The sequence below is a fragment of the Dermochelys coriacea genome, chromosome 11 (assembly GCF_009764565.3).
Source record: "Dermochelys coriacea isolate rDerCor1 chromosome 11, rDerCor1.pri.v4, whole genome shotgun sequence".
NCBI classification, from domain to species: Eukaryota; Metazoa; Chordata; order Testudines; family Dermochelyidae; genus Dermochelys; species Dermochelys coriacea.
This window is the reverse complement of record NC_050078.2, coordinates 40,589,854-40,612,399: the sequence shown is the minus strand read 5'-3', so window position 1 is coordinate 40,612,399 and position 22,546 is coordinate 40,589,854. Positions and strand designations below refer to the sequence as shown.

The following is a 22,546-nucleotide window of genomic DNA, read 5'->3' as shown; positions in this document are numbered from 1 at the left end:
CCGACACCTGCACTAGACCTAAACTAGCAAAATATGTATGGTGATAGCTATTAAGGATTTAAATTGGTTTCATTAGAGACTAGACTGATTTATATTTGAACAATAGTAGCAAAAGAAACTGTATGCTGTGGTGGTTTTTGTTAGCATGTGCCACATATTTTGAAGGTTTTCAATGAATAGGCTTTGCCTTATATGCATATTAATTTTGATAGTGTTGGTCATCAATAAAAATTATGGCTTTTCCTGAACCGGCATCTAATACCTGTTTTACTCTTGCTTTGTTGGAATGTTCTTGGAATTGAAGTCACAATAATGTAGTAAGAATTGTATGATTCACAAAAGGGAAAACTCCAGTATGCTTTCATATAATTTTACTCTATCAAAATTTGATTTTGTATTCTGAGGATGAAAACGACACTTCATGAGGGAAGGAGGTAAGTAAATGTCTCTGTTTCCCTAATCTTCATTCCTTTTTGTTGTTACTTGTTTAGTAATTTCCACTTGCCCGCTGTATGTGGTACTCTATTATCAGGGCCTGGAATATTTGCCAGATGTCTACTAGCCAAAAGTAGATATGAAAGATGAGTAGGGTGTCCCCAGGTGTCCTCTGCCTCTTTTTCAATTGGCAAATGTTGATTGTTAAACTATCCCTCTTTGTTTGACAGTTTTTATGTAGTTATCCTTAATTAGTTCAGGTTTTTAGTAATTTTAATAATTTTTTTGTCCATTCAACAGCCACTTAAAATGATAAATCCAGAGAGCAAGCTTTGTTTAAGAGGAGTGTATGACAAAATGTTTTATAAATCTTCGTATCATGTGCCCCTAAGTTGTTCTTCGTGTCTTAGGGCTTCAGCCTTGTATGCTAGAAGACGGGCCAGTCTTCTCGCACCTGTTCAGTCTGTGCCTGATTCATGCCAAGGTGAATGTGGGCCACCTCTTCCTTGGATGTCATTGGGGGGAAGGGGAAGAAAGACAGAAGATCTCAACTCGTCCAGATGTTTTGGTTTGGAAAATTTTCAGTGCAGTTGAATGACACTTTCAAAAATGTATCTTGCTCTAAAGGCAGACATGTAGAATCAGTTGTATTGAAATACATATAGGGCTATGATTCTGTATGTGCCTAGAGGTTCGGAGGGTCTACCTGCATGAACAAAGATTAAATTAAGAGAGCCTGACTAATCAGCCAATCTATAATTTAAGCTATCACCTATCTAGTAATTATTACAGCCTAGTTGCTGCTGGAGCTACAGAGGAGTGGACCAGCTGTGGTTCACTTTGGGTATGTTTACACAGCAACCAGCCACTCTTGGCTGTCCCATGCCATCTGAATCAGGCTCGTGGGGCTTGGGCTATGGGGCTGTTGCACTGCTGTGTAGATTTCTGGGATAAGACCCTATCCCGAGACAGTCCTAGAGCCTGTGCTCCAACCTGAGCCTGGAAGTCTACCCAGCAGTGAAACGGCCCTGCAGCTTAAGCCCTGTGAGCCTGAGTTGCCTGGCCCAGGCCTGCCATGGGTGTCTAGTTGCTGTGTTTGGGGCTAGGCACACATTTAAGACTGAGCACATGGCATGAGTTGCCCATCCCTTCCCCTGGGGACAACATATGATACAGGAGCGCCTTCCACTTCCACCTAAGAGCTGTGTCAGTCTTCCCTCAACTATTGCATGGGCTCAGCAGTCCATCTACCCCTTCTCCTGCTACTAACTAATGTAGTTTGTTTTGTAGATTAAGTGGTAGAAGTCTGCTATAGAGCTGAAGGTTCAGGATTCAAACAGTACTGATGATGTGAGATGTAGGAGTTGTTACAGTTGTACATCATAACATTTTTACATTTCTCCTTTTAAAACAAACAAAAATACCATTAAAAGAAAGCTATTTAGGTTGTGACGTCAAACATTCGAAAACTAGGAAATTCCAGATTCTGTTGCCCATACAACCTTAACACTGCTCCTTTTGTGTACACATTATGAGACTCTAATTAACCCAAACCCGTCTCATACTGTTGTTCTTCACAGTGCTTCATTCAGTGCACAGGATGGGCTGTTCTTGGAAAATGAATTGGTGCCATGTTGTGAATGAAGCTATTGTCTCTGGGATTCCTACTCTAGAAATTGGAATGTATGAATTTGAGAATTAGGTGAGGCCAGCAGCAAGAGAAAGGATGATCTTATGGTTAAGACAGGTGAATGCCACACACAACTTGGTTCTGTCCTTTTTTCTGCACTGACTTGCTGTGGTGAAGCTGAGCAAGTCACTTAAACTAAAATGTTGGCAAGTAGTCACTAATTGTGGTGGTCTCTTTTTTTCTGGATGCCCTGAGCACTAAATTTTCAGAAATGCTGAGTGCCTGCACCAGAAGTCAGTAGGAGCTGTGGATACTCAGAACCTGTGGTAATTCTGCATTGTGGACTGGAGGAATGAGCGCAAGATAGAGAGTCAGTAGGTTTTAAGTTGTAAACTAGGCTTTTTCACTGTGTGGCCTTAGGCATATCTCTGTTTTCCCATCTGCAAAATGGGAATAATACTCTTATCTCACAGGGGAGAGCTGTATATAAAATGTTTTAATATTTGAAGCGCTTGGATGCTGCAGTGATAAATGCCTTAGAAAAGACTATGAGTAAATGAATAATTCTACATTCAGTGCAGAGTTAGGAGGGTGCACAAGTAAGTAAGGCAGGGGCCTCTCACTGAATGATGAGACTTAAAAGTATTGAACTGATGCCTTATTTCCTGTACACTAAGTGAGGAAAGACCCCAGTGGGGGTGGGGGAGTATGGAGTATTTTAGAATGATTTATACATATGCACAAGGGGACAGAATTAAGGTTGTGTGGGCAACCCAACTTTCAAGTGGTTGACTTTGCAACTTAACTAATGTTCTTTTAACATAGGTGTTTTTAATATGTTATGTACTACATATGTCATACAAATGTTTATAAATGAAAATAATTGAAAGTTGATTGAGCCACATGAACTTCAGTTTAAAATGGTGGTAGTTTTAAAAGTAAAGTAATCCATTAGCCTTATAGTTGCAATTAGAGATGGTGTAATAAGACTTTTTTTCTGTAGTGTGCATCTGAGAGTTCTGATGTGTACACCTGAGTTTTAAAGTTAGTCAAATACAGAAAACGATGGTGTACTTTTGCTTCTGCTCTAAAATAATAATTGGTCGAGTATCGCTCCTGAACTATAAATCATTTTCATATACACTGTTGGAATAAAATATACCAATAATAATTTTCATATACATTTTTTGAGTCTTTTCTGCTGTGGCTCTCTTTCCTCCAAAGCGGGGGAAACATAGACATTTCAAAGTTTTATGACATTACCTCTTTATTCTGCTTGCCAGATGACCTTATTTCCCCCATCTCCCCTTTCTGAGAGAAGGAACCATTGTTGTATTTGTTCGACAGGACATGAACATGGGGCCTGCGCCATTTTAAACTCTGACAGAACAGCCATTTCATGGTAAATACTGACTTGAACATTCAAAGCTTCTGACTTGTCTCCTGATAATGAGTACAGAGAAAGTGTTTGGCTAGTAGTGGTTTCAGTGATCCTTTGGTCAGATGTTCATTCTTGCTGTCAGCATTGCTCTGGATTTTTAAGATCTTTCAGCATCCAAACAGAAATTGGGACAGATGATGAGTTTCGTGTTAACAGATAGTAACGTATGTTACAGCCCCAAAAAAACCTAAATTTATTCTGAATTGGTCTGAATCTTGACCTCTCAGTTGAAATGGTATTGTGGCTAGTGCATTGGACTGGGACTCAGGAGGTCTGGGTTCTTTTCCTAGGTCAGCCACAGACTTCCTATATGACCGTGGGAAAGTCCCTGAGTCTCTCCTCTTGTGTATCATTTTCCCATCTGTAAAATTGGGATGTGTTCCTTCCCTATACGGTAAACTCATTGTTTGTTGGATCCTCAGATACTCTGTTGGTAAGCATCATAAAAATAATCGATAAAATAGTTCTTCCTGATTGTGGTGAGTGGAATGCAACACTACTGCTTCAGTATGTTATGAAATGCTATAAAACAAAACTAAGGATATTTTATGCACTTTTTAGTTCCCTGAGAGGCAGTCATGTCCCATAGACTCAAAGATGTGTGTACTCATTTTTATTTTCTGCTGTGATGGCCTTTTCTAATCTGTCCCCTGTCTTAGTAAAGTCATAGTAGTAGTACTTCTGAAGTAACTTACCTTTACCCAAGTCTTCCTGAAGACTCCAAATAAAGTGAAGATGTTCTCAGTTCAGGAATAAGTTGTTGTGACCCTCGGTGATTCAGCATGCAGTTCCTGTTTGAGGGAGGCTCATTGGAGGGAGCACAGATGGAATGACTGCTCTTTCTTTTACAAGGGGCCTGAGAGGAGGAAGTTTTATCACTGTACAGAACACAGAAAATGAAACTGTCATGGACAATCCCCAGTGCCCCAGCCCCATGGTTCTTGGTACTTCCCAAGTTGCTGCCAGAACTGACAACTATCTTGAACAAAGACTTCCCTAGAAGTGCTTGGTTAGAGTAGACACTTGGCACCTTTTCTTCCTCCATCATCACATTAGCACTTCCGCTCATATGCTATTATTAAAATAGACAGTGGAGATGTTTTTTGAGGGTGCAGAATGTTTATCAAAATCTCTCAATTTTGTTTGAACTCCCTAAATGTTTAGAGATAAGTCCTGTAGATAATGAGAGTTAACTGGAACTTAACTTTCTGTCATCACTGTCTTTGGCTACACTAGGAGCTAAGTATATTTTAAATGTGTTAACTTGTCAGCTAACACGTTGTAATGTATTTTCCTACTGTAGACATGGCCAGTCTCTGCCATTCCATTGTATTCCTTGATGATGCTGAAAATACACTTTAAGTCCTTGTGCCAAATCAGAAAGTTTCTCCATTTGGTTACCTTCACAAGTAGGAACACTTCCAAGAGGGATGTTCCTTCTTGGTGTTTGTCTCTCGCAGGGTATTGTATTGTTGTTGTCTTAGATGCAGAAAGGTTGGAGAGCAAGTTCAGAATGTAGCTGGGACCCTGAAAATGAGGAAAAGAGAGGGGAATATATGCTTTCATACCATCATGGCTAACGAAATCAGTCTCAGTATTGTTCTCAAGAATAGAGAAGAGATTACTGAATCTGGAATGATGTCTTAAATATCAGGATTCCTACACCCAATATGATCACTCTTCCCTTTTGGCCACTGCACATGTTTTTTTGTGCTGCTACTCCCAGGATATAATTTGTTGGTCTCTTCTCTAGTCCAGTTATAGCAGTGGAGAAAGATAAAAGAACAAATAATTTTGATCTTCGTAATGCAATCGTATGTCTTCTGTCTTATCAAGCAGTAACAATTCTGTGGAAATAGCATGTTACTGATGTTACGTGAGTCTGTCTTTATATTCTTCTGATCAACTATTTCCTGCACCCAAGCTAAATATTATTCAACAGACTCAGGAAGGACCTTGTCGTGGTTCTGTTGCTCATAGCATTATTTGCTATGCTAACGCTTCCTGTGCATGCTGCAAAAAGAGGCACCTTGAAAGTTTTGGGAATAGGGCAGACAGACACATAATGTTGAATCTTCTATACTCTTCTGCATCATCTCTGTATTCGCCTTTTTATGCTTACTGATTTATTTGGGGCCTCTGTTATCGGGATGGCCAAACCATTGCAAAGTAGTATGGAACATGATTTAGTAATTTGCGGGGTGGGGTAGGAAAGCATGCTCAGTGAAGAATTTCTCTAGAAAAAGCCAGCTTAAAGAAGTGTCTGGCTAAAAACTGACTTTAGTTTTTAGCCAGAACCGTTTGCCAAAACAAAAGTAGACTCTTCTTTTTTTACATAGAGGAAAAATAACACTTAAATGAGGCACAATATCTCAGAATTTCAATGAATTATGAATCTTTCCAAAAGACACTTTATATGTTTCAGAACCACCAACCATAGTCAGTTTCAGTCTTAAAAGCATCTCTACTATGTGCTGATCATAAAAGTACATCATCAGGTACTGGATCAGAATTTTTATTTCAAAGGTGCTGGAGCTAGCCTTATTCTTCCTAATTCCATGATGGTCCTGCCACCTGGTTTAGTGCTTATCTTTCCATATGTTGTAGCAGAAGTGTAGAAATGTGTGCAGAATCTGAAATCATTGGCTCCTGAAATCAAAGTATGCAGAAAATTTTGATCCCAAGTAATGCAAACTAGAAAAAGAGCGGTTTCAGAGTAGCAGCCGTGCATCCGATGAAGTGAGCTGTAGCTCACGAAAGCTTATGCTCTAATAAATTTGTTAGTCTCTAAGGTGCCACGGGTACTCCTTTTCTTTTTTAGAAAAAGAGCAGCAGACTTGGTGGAAATTGAAGTAACAGTTATTTTGCACTCTGAGGATTAGAACCAACTTTCCCTCAGTGTGGTAGCTATAGGGTATTTATTCTGTGCATTTGGGGTTTTTTATAGTTTTGTATTACGTCTTTCCTCTATTCCCTACTTCTTGGTATAAGAACAGAGGCTGGAGAAAAAGATTTGTATTATCTTGTGACTGTTGAACTAAAGATTAGTTTTGGGGTAAAAAATGGGACAGAAAGCTGCTCTGAAAGCTGGCAATTGAGTTTACTATTTCAGAGTGTCTGGAGAATGAAAAGCCACATCGGGGACGCCAGTGAAATTATGAAAGGAAAAAATGCTAAAATTACATTATTCTTGAAAATCTGTGAATGTTGTAGAACAGTGATCATCTAATACCCTAACAAAAGATAAGAACATGACTAGAAAATTGACAGTAAATATGCATGTCTCATAGGCAAATGTAGGAAATAAGTCTATTCTTTATTCTTGTGTGTGTGTGTGTAAGTCACTTGACTCAATTAGCTGATCTTAGTATAATGATGCAAAAAGTTTGTGGCCACGAAGAGGCCTGAGAGTTCTTTTACTCAGTATTTGGGAGAAGGACTGCCAAATTCAGAAATAAGAGCTAAGGACGATGAAGGCAATTCTTTTGGTCTCTACTGGACAGACAGATGCTGACTGTGTAAGCACTTGATGAAATAACTTCTGCTGACTATTGCCCTCTGACAACTTTTACAGTAGTCAAAATGGAGACAACAGTGTAAAGTGGGTGGCTGTCCAGGAGGCAAGGGGAGGAGAACTCAGTTAAAGGGACTGCTTTTTAATTTTTTTCTCAATGTTGGTCTGCTAGCATTCTGCATGTGGTGATCATCCATAATAATTCCCTGGAGACAGAACTGTCAGAGGCTTATTCCTTCCCTCATCCCCACTGACCTGCTCCTTTCTAATGAACCTTTCATTGCAGATTTTTGGTCAGAAAACTGGAATCAGGAATTGGCAGCAGAAATGTGGGTCATGTGAGGAGTGCGGGCTAGAGATCAGTTAAGAGTTTCCAGCATCAAGGAATTATTTTGGGTTGTAGCTTACCCTGCAAAAATGACTGCCTTTTTCTAATGTTGGAAGCTTTCTCCAGTTTCTGTTGCCTCCTCCAGCTCTAGCAAACTGCTGAAAAAATGAGAACCACCAATTTCTAAATGGCCAGAATTATTAATAAACTAAAAAAAAAATCACTTGAACCAGTTTTGAAATGTAGCTACTAAAAGCTTAAAATGTAACGTTTCTTCCAAAAAAATGCCCCCAGAGAATCTTATTCCATGCTTTCAGTGCAAGAAAGATGAATATAGAACTATATGCTGCCTGACTTCCAGAAGTGTTAAGTGCTCAAATCTCCAGTTGACTTCATCAGGAGTTACATGGGCTCAGTAGCTCTGAAAATCAAGCAACAAGTTTCTTTTTGTATACAGATACACATTACAACTGTTTTAAGTCACTGATTGGATGCAAACTGGTTAAATTGCACATTAGTTCAATTCTGTTTGTTCAAGATAGATATGGATTTAATAATGACAAGTCAGACATGTTCTTCCATTTTGTGTCAACAAGTGCCCGTGTGCTTTTCTTTTGTGATTATTTTTCCCCCAAATATGGATACTGTTTCAAACAAAAAAGTGCCCTGCTTATTTTACCTTCTCCAGAAGCTTCATGTAGACTGCATGACTGATCAGATATTTCCACCTGTATTAAACATCTGTTTAGCCCCTCCCCCCAAAAGAAGATAATTAGGGTCTTTTTTATAGTTGAAATTATTTCCTAGAACAGCATATTTTGAAAGCTATATACATTTAGAAAGTAAAGATCATTCAGGAAAGAAGTGCAGACTTTTTGGGAATGTAAATTACAATAAGCAGTTTTTCTCATACAGAAACCACAAGCTAGAACATACCAGTACATGACTAATGTTGATGTCTTTAACTTGGAGTGGTAAATTACATTGAAATTCAAGTTAGGAACACAGGTCTATCTTATCCATCCTTTCTTTTGAGGCAAGAACACCTTTTCAACAAGCTGCTCATGCATTCACTTTGTATCTGCTTTGCCTCTATGAATTGCTAATGGAAAAATAGCCAACATACTCCTTCACCACTTTGAAATGCTTTTGAGTATGTTTTGTTTTTGTTTTTAAAAAGTGCTAGACTTCACAGTACTTAAAGATTTGAGTTTTAAAGGGAGGTTGTGCCCTCACATTCTCTCATATTCATGTTCTACACAAATATATCCAGAAGGAATGGTATAAAATTAGAGCACTTCATTTGTTTTTAATATAAATTAAATTAAATTTAAAAATATCCTCCTTTTTATTTCCTCTGTCATGCTTTTAGACTGACTCCATTGCAGAGAGTTGAACTCTTTGAGAACAATCTCCTTGTATCCAGGGAAGGAACTGTGCCCCACTCTCAGGCCACTGGTCCATCCTGTTTCTTCATAGAGCTGGGTGACATATTTTAATCAAATAGCTTATTTGCTGAAAAATTCAGTTTCAAGTAGTCTGAAACTATTCATAGAATCATAGGACAGGAAGAGCCCTCGAGAGGTCATTTAGTCCAGTCCCGTGCACTCATGGCAGGACTAAGTATTATCTAGACCATCTTTGACAGATATTTGTCTAACCTGCTGTAGCAGGGGCTGATACACCCCAACACCCCATGGGGGCCACGGAGAAGTGCATCACAGCCCCACGGTCAAGTCTGAAGGGTTGCCCCGTGTCTCGGGGCTGTGCGGCTTAGTGGCCTTAGTCCTTAATATGGCTCTTGTTAGCAGGGTGGTGCAGCCTAATGGCCAGAGCTAATACTACAGCCCTTGTTATCAGGGCAGTGCAGCCAACTGGCCAGAGTCAGTACTGTAACCCTTGCTGTCAGTCAATACTGGTGAGTTGGGCCACCACCCTGGGGTGGGTGGTGGCTAGGATATGGGGACTCTGGCCTGCCCTCTCCACCAGGTCCCAACCTAGGGCCCTATTGGTGGTGGGGTTACCTGCCGTAGTCCTGCTGAAACACGCCGAGTCTTGGTCTGGTTCTGTAACCGTTTCCCCTGAAGATTTCCTGGGTCACTTGCTACCCAGATCACTCCAGTTCGCCATCTCTGGGACTCTGATCTCTCCACCCCCTGTGGTGTCCCAAATCTGGGTGTCAGAGTCAGTCTCAGTCTGGCTGGCCTCTGCATGTTGGAGTGCAGGCGGTCCTCTCCCAGGAGCTATGGACGCACCTCCTTCCCTGCCAGTGGTCAGCCCAGACTGAGCTGCTCCGCTGCCTTTTGTATCCTGGCTCCAGCTGGAGCATACCCAGCAGAGCTCTGGGGGTGGCAGCCGTGGCCTCCTTGGCTAAGAGAGAAGGGTTAACTCTTGCTGTACCACTGTGGGGCTGATGCACCCAGTCGCATCTGCTTTTAAAAATCTCCAATGATGGAGATTCTACATCCTCCCTAGGCAATTTATTCCAGTACTTAGCCACCCTGATAGGAAGTTTTTCCTAATATCCAACCTAAACCATCCTTGCTGCAATTTAAGCCATTGCTTCTTGTCCTCTCCTCAGAGGTTAAGGAGAACAATTTTTCTCCCTTCTGCTTGTTTACAACCTTTTAGTTACTTGAAAACTGTCATGTCCCCTCTGTCTTAACTCTAGAGTGAACAAACCCAATTTTTTCAATCTTTCCTCATAAATTATGTTTTCTAGACCTTTAATCACTTTTGTTGCTCCTCTATGGATTTTCTCCAATTTGACCACGTCTTTCCTGAAATGTGGCGCCCAGAACTGGACTCAATATTCCAGTGAGGCCTAATCAGCCTGGAGTAGAGAGGAAGAATTACTGCTCATGTCTTGTTTGCATCACTCCTGCTAATACATCCCAGAATGTTTGCTTTTTTTGTAACAGTGTTAAACCGTTCACTCGTATTTCATGAATTCATGTTGTTTGCCATATAGTTTCGACTGAAGGAATGAAAAAACAATTGAAAAGTTTCAATAACGTCACAACAAAAAATTTTGTTTAGGCCTGAGTCAAAAAATTTTGTTTTGATTTCAAGAATTCTGACAAAAGCAAAGGAAGTTAAGATTCACAAAACGACCAGAGGAGGTAGTGCTGCTGCTTCTGCCACCTCTTATAAGATTTAACGTAGTGGTTAGGGCACTTACCTGGGATATGGGAGATAATCTCTAAGCCTGATGTGGAGAAAGGATTGCACGTTGCAGGAGAATGTCCTAACCACTGGTCTATGTGGGCTATGGAATATTCTGATAAGAGAGTTTTTCAATCTCTCCGGTTGAAGTTGTTCCACTTTGAATAAATAATTAACAAGTCATTGGAGCAGGGACATGAATTTGGGTCTCCCACATCCTAGGTGAATTCTGTAACCACCAGATTGTAGGGTAATTCTTGGTTCTTTTCCTGGCCTAATGACGATTCATTTGTCATCCATAGTTTGTAGTTCATAGTTCCTTGTGACCTCTGAAACATAATTGCCAGAGAACCAGAAAAATCCATTTTTCTCCCAGTTCTAATTCTTCATTTAGGTAGGTTTCCTTGTCTGGGGGTGAGCCTGTTAAGAAGGCATCGCTGTTTGTTAGGGCTGCATCACTACTACTGCACAGTTGTTTGCTGTGTTTTTGGTTTGATTATAATGTATGTGCAGACATGGTATGATGCAGTGGTCTTTTCCACAATCCCTTTTCTTCATGGCAGGACAGCCATGATGAGGTGGCTACAGGTTAACCTTGTGAAATGAAGACCTTCATTGGAGATGGTTTTGAGACTGTTAGGTAGGGGGATTGAAATGAAAATAGGTTGATTTGAGGCTAGCTGCTCAAAAGGCCAAAAAAGCTTTTGTGTATATAGTGAATAGTGGTGGTTGTTTGGGTGTCTGTCTTGTTTAGATTGCCTTGGTGGACTGCTTTGGAAGTTCTTATTTGGGCATTCAGCTGTGGCAACTGTCACATTAGTGACTACCTCCGGGTGGAGTAGATCACTGAACAATGCTATCACTTGATTACAGTGGACTGTAAAGAGATTTAATTGTAGGGCATGGGCCCTTGGATCAAAATGCTAATTGTAGGAAGAGGGAGCCAGCAGGAAAGACTATGTATTAAGTGTAAACCAGGGTCAAATGTATGGTTTTGGTTGCACTGGATTTCACCTTATGTTTCCTTTTGGGTGTCTGTGTGTACATGGACCTAGCTCTGTGTGTCAAACCTCTTAATGCAGGGTTGATGCTTATTAAAGTTACCACCAATCATGATATAATTAAGGATGAAGCCTCCAAATTTGCATGTACAGCGGAGACTTGATTGCTTGCCATTGCCTGTGTTGGCAGAATTGTGACAGGCCTAGTATGTCGTTCAGCATAGAGAGGATTGCTTGTAAAGCTGTGTGCTGTTTGTTTGTGTGTGTGTGTGTGTGTGTGTGTGTGTGTGTGTGTGTGTGTATATGTCTGATTCAGATGTCCATCTCATTTATAAGTCTTTGGGATTGAGATAAAATGGGTCTAGTGTTAGTCTCCAGGATATTTCCCTGCATATCAGAATGCCATTTTGAGCTCTGTAATGGTGCAGGTGATGAACTATTTTAGGTAACTATAGTGTCCATACAAATGATGGCTCTTCTGAGTTAGCTCAAGATCTCATGGACACCATGGCAACCACTGGACTATCTCATTTGGCTTCTGACTTCAATTTGTGTAACTTGAGTATAAGCTGAACTTTGTGTTTAGATTTGGTTTGGAGACTTGTGCGCAGCAGGTTACATCCTCACCATTGACTGACTGACTGCATCCTTCAGTTTAGTGCTGAAAAGTATCGTCCTCATCAGGGTAATGGAACTTTTTTGATGATCCATCAGAGTTTAATAAGATCAGTTGTGCTTCCTGGGGGATCTGAGCGAATACTTTTCAGTTGACAGACTACTGTATCAATGACCTGGGAGGACTTTTAATGACTAACCACAGATAGGGAACAGTGTATTTATAAATATTCTAAATATTTGTAAGAAGCAGAATTTTTTTCTTTACCACCAAAACACCTGAAAAGTCCTGCATTAGTTGTCTGTACTTGGTACATAGCCGAGTTTATCCTGTTGCTTTTCATGTTATTTTGATAATTTGCTTAGGTCTAGATTGAGTTGTTTGCCTCTCTCTAGGCATAGCAAGTTGAACCAATGGGTTTCCTTTAAACACAGTCTACTTAATTTCCTTCTGTTTTTGGTTATCTTATTGCTGTTCTTTGGTCCTTTACATACAGAATAATTTTCCACATTAAAATGACATAATCAACTTCAAATCTAGTCAATTTCAGGCACTACACCTGCCCAAGTCCTGTTTCCAGTTTTTGTGGATTTTGTTTTTGTTTTTAAAATGCTTTTCTGATTCCACTCGCTTTGTGAAATACCTGGTTATAAAAGGGAAACAGCAAAACTGTCTATACATCAATGTCTGTGAAAGCATAAAGTAAATAAACAAAAATAGAATATTTTCTCTAAAACTTCAATTACAATAATCTTAGATGTTACAAGTAACAAGGTATGTAAATATTTTTGAGACCAAAATGTGACTTTCAAATTGTTGGTTTTAAGCAAGGAATGCTGTTATGATCAATATGATTTATTAAATTAGCTGAAAACACTATAAGTAGAATTTTATGCCCCCAGTCACTTGACATGTAGATTTCTTCACATCCTTGACTTTTTTTCTTTCAGCCAAAGTTGTTGCTTCATTGATCTGCCAATAAGTGATTATGTTTGTCCTGAACTTAAATCTAGTAAAGCAGCTGCTGTTTGCTTGTTTCTTTTTCCTGTGCATAAACTTCGGATAACATTTGATGATAATACTTTTTTTGTTGGTATAAGGCTTATTATGGAAAATAATATTGCAATTGGATATTGCACTTTTCCTGCAGCAATGGGGATTATGTATTATCCCCTTTTAAAGATGGGGAAATGGAGGCACAGAGAAGTTAAAACCTGGTCTACACTTAAAACTTATACTGGAATAGTTATGATGGTCAGAGATGTTAAAAAACCACATACCTGGCCACATAGTATGCCAGCAGCCTCCCCTTGTCCCCTTCTGGTAGGTGCAGATATGCTGATAGAAGAAGAGGGCTTCTATAGACAGAGCTGAGGTCATTGGGAGAAGGTGTATGCCTATACCAGCAGAACTCCTCCTTCTGTCAGCATTCTCTGCATCTACACTAGGGAACTGTGCTGGCATAGCTATGCCAACATGGCTACATTACAGAGCCTAAGTGACTTCCTCAGATTATACAGCAAACTACTAACTTGAGGGTAGAACATTCATCACTGGATTCACAGTCCCATGCTCTAGCCTTTTGGTGAGTAGGATGTTCTATGTACACTGTACATATTATAAAGCTATTTAACAGAGAACTTTTTGGAATGAGATTTGAGTTGCCAAATCAAAGCATTTGTTCAGATTTTTCCTGTATATTATGGAAGTATAATTAATGCTTCTGATTTGTCTCACCTCCTTAATGCATTTAAGGTGACCCCTTGTGTATCTTTTTGTTGAAAGAAGACAAATGAGTGCTGTAGTGTCACTGATTGGAGCCATGACCTTCAGACTGCAGAATGGATTAAAAGGTTCTTAATGTTTAATGTGCAAAATTAACTATCTTAAAAATTAAAGCACAGTATCAAATAGCATAAGCCCAAAGTTATGTTCCGTTTCTTTTCCACTGCGGTCAGAGGGGCAGAAGTAACTTTTCCAGCGCAAGGTAGGGGTATGTCTACACTAGAAGTGCTACAGCTGCACCCATGTAACTGCACCACTGCAGTGTAGGTTTTTCCGTTGGTGTAGTAAATCTACTCCCTTGAGAGGCGGTAGCTAGTTCAATGGAAGAATTTTTCTGGTTGACCCAGCATTGACCTAGCTACGTCTGCTGTGGGGTTTAGGTTGATTTAACTACATTGTGCAGGTCATGACATTTTTCTACAGCACTGAGCAATATATGTAGATCAACCTAATTTTTAGATGTAAACCAGGCCTAAGGAGCAGGTGAAATAGGGATCTTGAGAGTTGGCTAGCTTCATAGTCCGTGCTGTGATTTTTTTTTTTTTTTTAGCTACTTTCATAAAAGTAAAATTGACTCATTTTCACTTTCAGGCAGAAGTGCAAAAAGTAAATAGAATAAAAATAAATGTTGAAATTACTAACTTTATTCTCAGTTATATTTACATTGTCTTTAAGAAACAATAGATCTTTAGAAGATTTTTTTTAAATTTTCCTCCTGTAGATAGGCTGGTAATGCTGTTTTGAGCTGGCAAACTCATTTTGACAAACTTCTTCGCTTTTGAGATTTTACGTGGATTGAAGTTAACTAAAAGTTGTGTGGTCACTATACAACTTTTTACCTAGCCAATAGTCTTCCCTGAGGTCTGAACAAGAACTCCAGTTTCTCCCACTGTAACTGGAATGGAGAGTGGAGTATAAGTGCAGAATAAACTATTACTGGGTTGTTTTGGAAGTCCGGGGGGGGGGGGCAGGGAGGAATGACTGAAAGGTATATTTTAATTGTAGGCTGAAGACACAGTTAAATTTTTATCCTTGTTAGCATCATTTCAACTTTGTACTTAGCAAATGAGGAACCATCAATTCAACATTGAGTAATAATAACCAGTATTCAATACTGGATTCTTGTTTTCCTAAATCCTCTAGAACAGAGAATAGCTATTCCTGTTTAAATTTCCCTTGTCTCCCACAAAAACAGGTTCCAGCCTCCTTAGGGAGGGCAGCCTCAGAGTTTAAGCAACATTGGAATATTAAAATGTTTACGACAGATAATCATCAATGCTTCTCTGACACTCAGACATGAGCAAAGATATTTTAAGAATTTTGTATATCACATGGACCTCTCTACTCATGCATAAGAGATATAACCTGAAGTGAGAGATTGTCAAGTTGATTTGTCCAGAATGTTTTCAGAAACAGATGCCTAATGGAAGTGATTGAAACTTTGGCAGAATTAGTATTGACTGTCATTGCCATTGTTTACCATAAGTGCTTGTTTGGTGGTGGTTAGAAATGAGCGTGTCTTTTAAATCTTCCTTAAAAACAGTTGATAATTTAACTGCTTGTTGTAATAATGCTCTCTGTACTCCTGTGGACATAATCAATGAAGTGCAAGTGCAGTGAAACTTGGGAGCTTTCATTTATTTTTCTAGTCATTGATCTGGGTAAATTTTTGTTTGTCAGCAAAGACTAGTTTTTGACGTTTTCTAAATGAGGTCAAGACTAGTAAATACCTTTTAAATTGTTGCTATAGGCAGCAATGTGGATGTGGTAATGGTGAATTCATTTTGATTTAAAAAAAAGTTGGTTTCACCATCTTTTAATAATTACACACAAAACCTACATTAAAAAAACAGTATTTAGGTTGCAAAGTCAAGCAGTTAGGAAATGCCAGAATTAAGGTTGCATGTGAAACCTTAATTTGGCCCATTTGTATGTATGCTACGATACAGTCTATAATTACAAGATCACATGCTATTTTTTTTTCCATAGGGCCCTTGCCTCATTCAGGATGGACTCTACAGAATTTATGAGCAGCTATCTGATATTTTATCGCAGGGGTTCTCAAACTAGGGGTTGGGACCCGTGAAGGTTATTACATGGGGGGTCGCAAGCTGTCAGCCTCCACCCCAGATCCCACTTTGCCTCCAGCATTTATAATGGTGTTAAATATATAAAAATGTTTTTAATTTATAAGGTGGGGTCGTACTCAGAGGCTTGCTATGTGAAAGAAGTCACCAGTACAAAAGTTTGAGAACCATTGCTTTTATTGTCTAATTACTCAGTGTGTGATCCTCTGGCCTTATTTGCCACATACTATTCAAACCCTTTCTAAAAGACAAAATTATTAATTTCCTTCCAGGTTTTTCTATAGCACTCATATAGTATCTGCCTCACAAACATTTATTTATTTATCTTCTTAAAACCTGTGAAGCAAGGGGGTATTATTCTCCCCATTTTATAGGTGGGAAGCTTAGGCACAGTGCGATTAATACCCAAAGTATTCACTGATTTTGGGTGCCCATTTTGAGGCACGATGGGTCCTGATTTTTCAGTGTTCTTTCAGAGCTCTGATTGACTTCAGTTACATCTGTGAGGGCTCAGCACTTCTGCAAATCAGACCTCATGGTCTCAAGCTGGGCACTTGGCAAATAAGGAACACACAGTTAGTGACCACTTGTGAAGAGCTTGTTTTTGACTTGCTTAGCATCACACAGACACGGGAACTCTGTGGCACAGGCAGCAATGGAATCCAGTTCTCCAGAGCAGCATTCAGCTGCCTTCACCATAAAGAACATCCTTTCTCTTTCTGCAGTCCCCTGCCTCATGCATTGCATATCTTTCAACTTCTGCAGCAAATGCGGCTGGGGTCCTACCGCTGACAATCTTCTTTACTATTTCATCTTAATCTTTTGCTATTTCATCTCCAGAACAAATCCAGTCTGTGCACTGAATGAGGCAGGGCGATTATGAGTAAAGCCACGTCTTTTCCTGTAGCTTCATTCTTAAAAACATCTGAATCATTTTGACTGAAATTTTCCAAAAGTTCAGTCCGAGGCAAATGTCCAGCAGGGAAAAGTCAGCCCAAATGGTTAAAGTTTGAGAAAGTTATAAGCAACTGAAAACAAGGTCTTGTAATGGCAAGTGTCAGGCAACCTTAATCGGTGCTGCTGCCAGTCCGGCCTATATAAAAGCGCCAAGCATGAGGAAGTTGTTAATCTTTGAGTTTTGTCCAGCTCTTGTATAAGATTGCCTCCACAAATGCATTATACTGTTTAGATTGCATATAGAATCCCTAAATAATATTTGGTATCACATATTTGGTGAATATTGCATCATGACTCTGTAAACACAGGGTTTTTTTGCCTTGCACGTATATGTATGTCTAAAACAATCATTTTCACATCCTCATCTGACAAGTCAATATTAGCATTAGTGAATAGTTTAGCTCAATCAGCTGCAGAAGTTTTTTGGATTTGAGAAGTACCAGTTCCTGTTGCCTGTCAGTGTAATATTTGGAGGACACACCCATCAGTTTCAGATTTGTATATTCTGAATTTGCAGAAACTATGATAGGTCTTCTGACTGTACAGGAAATTTATGAAATTAATAGCCTCTCCCTACTAACTCCTTTTTGTCAGCAATAATCTACCATTTCATCACTATCGTGTATCCCAGCAGAGACTGAAACGCATCAAAATGTTTGAGAATTTATCAAATCGAAGTCAACAGGTCATTCTGTTACAAATCACCCAATTTCCAATGAGCTCCAATTTGACCACCACCAGTTTTAATCCACATAATTTTAGGGATGTATATTGGATTGCAGAACCAAGAGCTGGTGTCCCCTCTTTTACAGAGTACACAGTCAAAATAATACACAGGCTAGTGGTGATGACTTTCTCCTGGCTTCTTCTTTTTTTTTTTAAAAAAAAAATGCTGCATTCTGCTGCCTCTGGAACTAAACAAAGGAAGAAGATTCCAGCCAAGCAGTCCAATAAGATATAATTTTACAAAGTTTCTGGAACTCACAGATTTGATTGGTGACTAAGATGGAATCATTCTCTTGTAAACTTCCTTTCCACAATTCCCTATTTAGGGCATGCATGAGAAGTTTAAACATTAATGAAAAGCATTTTTTCTTCTTTTAATACAAAACTTTCAGATTTAAAATCTGAAGTGTAATGTGTACACATAAGCTTGTGAATATTTTAGGACTGTCAAGCAATTAAAAAAATTAATCGTGATTAATCGCACAATTAAAAAAATAATTGTTAATAGAATACCATTTATTTAAATATTTTTGGATGTTTTCTACATTTTCAATTATATTGATTTCATTTGCAACATAGAATACAAAGTGTACAGTGCTCACTTTATATTTATTTTTTATTACAAATACTTGCTCTGTAAAAAACAAAAGAAATAGTATATTTCAGTTTACCTAACACAAGTGATGTAGTGCAATCTCTTGATCATAAAAGTTAAACTTACAAATGTAGACTTATGTATAAAAAAAATAACTGCATTCAAAAATAAAACCATGTAAAACTTTACAGCCTACAAGTCCACTCAGTCCTACTTCAGCCAATTTACATGCCAGATGCGCTAAAGATTCATATGTCCCTTCATGCTTCAACCACCATTCCAGAGGACATGGGTTCATGCTGATGACTGATTCTGCTCAATAACGATCCAAAGTAGCACGGACAGACACATGTTCATTTTCATCATCTGAGTCAGATGCCCCCAGCAGAAGGTTGATTTTCTTTTTTGGGGGTTCAGGTTTTTAGTTTCCGCATCTGAGTGTTGGTCTTTTAAGACTTCTGAAAGTATGCTCCACACCATGGCACTTTGGATTCTTAAACTTTGGGTCGAGTGCTGTGAGCTATTTTTAGAAATCTCACATTGGTACCTTCTTTGCATTTTGTCAAATCTGCTGTGAAAGTGTTCTTAAAACGAACATGTGGTAGGTCATCATCTGAGACTGCTATAATATGAAATATATGCCAGAATGTGGGTAAAATGGAACAGGAGACATACAGTTCTCCCCCAAGGAGTTCAGTCACTAATTTAATTAACGCGCATCATCAGCATGGAATCATGTCCTCTGGTACGGTGGCCAAAGTATGAAGGAGTATACGAATGTTTAGAATATCTGGCATGTAACTTAGACTTAATTTAGACTGGTGGTGGTCAAAATGTTTAGAATATCTGGCATGTAAATACCTTGCAATGCTGGCTTCAAAAGTGCCATGCGAATGCCTCTTCCCACTTTCAGGTGACGTAAATAAGAAGCAGGCAGCAGTATTTCCCTTAAATGTAAACAATCTTGTCTGTCTTAACGATTGGTTGAACAAGAAGTAGGACTGAGTGGACTTGTAGGAGGCTCTAACCTTTTACATTGTTTTGTTTTTGAGTGCAGTTATGTAACAAAAAAAATCTACATTTGTAAGTTACGCTTTTACAATAAAGAGATTGCAGTACAATACTTGTATGAGATGAATAATACTATTTTTATCATTTTTACAGTGCAAGTATTTGTAATAGAAAATAATATAAAGTGATAACTGTACACTTTGTATTCTGTGTTGTAATAGAAATCAATACATAAATGTAGAAAAACATTCAAATATTTAATAAATTTCAATTGGTATTCTATTGTTTAACAGTGCAATTAATTGCAATTAATTTTTTTAATTGAAGTTAAAGTTTTTTTGAGTCAATCGCGTGAGTTAACTGCAATTAATCGACAGCCCTAGAATATTTGTTTTACATTTAAAAAAAATAATTTCTCCCTCTCCAGGTTTGTGTTTTGGTATGAGGATTTTTTGTTTTGTTTTTCACACTATCATGGAGTATATCCTCTTAGGAAGCACGTACCCATAGCAGATGTCAACATTCATCCTAGTAATCACAGTGATAACTGTGAAACCACAATTTCTCCCATAACTTAGATGAGAAAATAACTTTTTCAGATCTATGAATGTACAATAAATGTAGCTTAGATGTTAACTCCTTAAAGGGCAACCAGTGTAATATTCAAATATCTGCAGCGCCATACTCCCAACTATTGGGAGGTAGCCGTGTTAGTCTGTATCCACAAAAACAACAAGGAGTCTGGTGGCATCTTAAAGACTAACAGATTTTTTGGGCATAAGCCTTCGTGGGTAAAAAAAACCCCACTTCTTCAGATGCATGGAGTGAAAATTACAGATGCAGGCATTATTTTATTATTATATTACATTATTTGGGCATGAAAGCTTATACCCAGATAAATCTGTTTAGTCTTTAAGGTGCCACCATACTCCCAACTGTATATTGTTAATCCCCAGAATTGTCTTGGGAATGAATGATAGCATTGCTGTTGTGTATAACACTGACAAAGTACTAGTTAATATTTTTCAAACCTTTGGTAATAATTTTCCTTTTACTCTTCCTTGTATGTCTTCTTCCTTCTCCTATTCCTTTCTTTTTTATGTTCTAGTTTGAGACATTTACAGTACTGTTGGCTCTATGAAGATTTTGTTCTCTTTCAGCATGAATGTTGAGAGGGAAAAGACAAAGATGTCCTGTCCTAAGGGGAGAAAATATTGGAATGGAAAAATGGATCCTGACTCTTGACCTCATCCAAACTTACCCTGCCTGTTTTTGCAGTTGTTCTGTGCTTCATGTGTTGATTTTTAGGGAGTAGGCTGCTGAGAACTGTCATTGTCCTGAAGCAGATCATCATATAGCCTAAAGGTGACACCATGTAGAGGAGCTAGTCGTAGGAGGAAGTAAGGTGGATTGGGCAGGAGTTGGGGCATTGTGGCTGAATAGCGGTCACAGGTGTGGGAGGGCTCTCTTTTGAGACAAGAACTGAAGTAAGAAATTGGAGTGACAAGGGAGAATTAGCTGTAGGCACAGAGTGGGAAACAGATTTTTCAGGTTGCCTATCCTTCACTTTAGACAAGAATTTCATCCAAGTTAAAATACAGGCATAGTGAGAAAAATAAGTAGTAATGATCTGATGGTCCTCCATATTTATTTTGAGTCACTTCTTGATTTTCTTATCTTACACATTTTCTTAACTTTCAATTCAAATAATGGTGTTCTAGCTGCCAGAATTGCACACTCGGTGTTAAGGCTAGTCTACACTGGCAACGCTAAAGCATTGCCACGGCAGCGCTTTAACGTGCCTTGTGTGGTCGTGGCACTGTTAATTGCCAGTTTAGACAAGCCCTTAGACTTGAATATCAAGCTATGTTCTCTGCTTCTTACATGTTACCAGTAATAAAGATTTGAGAATTAAATCTTAACTGATAAGGTCAGCATAAGGCTGTGCAGAATCCAGTTCACTCTTCCATAGCTGTATTGGCTTTGCAGTGCTATCAGTGGTAAGAAGCTTAGTTATTTCTATTTTAGTGGAAAAGCTGGTGCTCCTTGCTACTGGTAAAATGTGTGCTGTAGATTTTGGTTGTCTAACTATTATAGTGGTGCTAGGTATATATATTTTTTGAACTTGTAGAGACTTCATGTTGCTATCTGCCTCCTTCACTGCTAATTTGGTCAAGTGGGATGACTTGACTCCTGAATTCTCAATACTGGATAATTATGGCCTTGAGGTTGTGATTCACTTCCAAGTGTGCTGATAAATGAGGGGCTGCATTTTATTGCCGCTATCTTGGTTTTGAACTTTTCCTTCTCATATTGCTTCTGCTTGGCTTCACACCATTCTACTGCCATCACCATCTCATTTTCTGGCAACATCAGTAATTCTCTCTCGTATATTAAGATCCTATAAGCATTATTACCGTATACTTATATAAAAAGCCTCAAATGCACAATTATAATAAAATAAGGATATTATAATGTCTGATATACATAATATAGTCATTGCTCATTTATGTATTATAATTGTTAGGATTATCTTGGTCAAAACATTGATGGTCCTGCTCCACTATAAAGTAGGTCATTTTCTAAACTACAGTTATTTATTTTAAAACGTTGTAGTGCCCTTACACTTATAAAACGTACACTCTCCATTCATTTGGATAGTAAAGCAAAAGAGCAATTGTGTAACTGTACCTGCCTAACAAACTTATGCTGCTTCTGTTTCTTGCCATTTAAACTCTCTGCTTTTCATAACTGTGCTTTATGGTATGTTTCAGAGGAATAAGTTCTCACTGTGAGGGTGGATCATTAGAATACACGTAAAGATATATAGGTACATCTGAAAGCGTGTGCTGCTTTTAGAAACCAGCTTATCACATAGTGTGAGGAGCTCACCATTATTTTCTTTGGTACATTGGCCAAACCGGACAGTCCCTATGTAAAAGAATAAATGGACACAAATTGGACATCAGGAATGGTAACATACAAAAGCCAGTAGGAGAAGACTTCAATCTTCCTGGACATTCTATAACAGATTTGAAAGTAGCTATACTTGAACAAAAAAAACTTCAGAAACAGACTTCAAAGAGAAACAGCAGAACTAAAATTCATTTGCAAATTTAACACCATTAATTTGGGCTTGAATAGGGACTGGGAGTGGCTGGCTCATTACAGAAGCAGCTTTGCCTCTCCTGGAATTGACATCTCCTCATTTATTATTGGGAGTGGACTACATCCACCCTGATAGAATTGGCCCTG

At 38.7% G+C, this 22,546-nt stretch overlaps 1 protein-coding gene across 7 annotated transcripts in view; it reads left to right on the top strand.

Annotated features, from left to right (window-relative positions):
• The window catches only part of TLK1 (tousled like kinase 1), a 133,696-nt gene that overhangs the window by 19,058 nt on the left and 92,092 nt on the right, over positions 1 to 22,546 (top strand). Inside the window, exon 1 of one of the 7 annotated variants that reach the window (XM_043505271.1) lies at positions 3,335 to 3,467. The exons of 4 other annotated variants lie outside the window; for them this stretch is intronic. The gene's annotated coding sequence lies outside the window, so the exon portion shown is untranslated. Of the gene's footprint in view, positions 1 to 3,334; positions 3,468 to 8,725; positions 8,834 to 13,566; positions 13,716 to 22,546 lie in introns of those variants that run through there. 2 more of the 7 variants (XM_043505267.1, XM_043505270.1) reach the window with 2 other exon arrangements.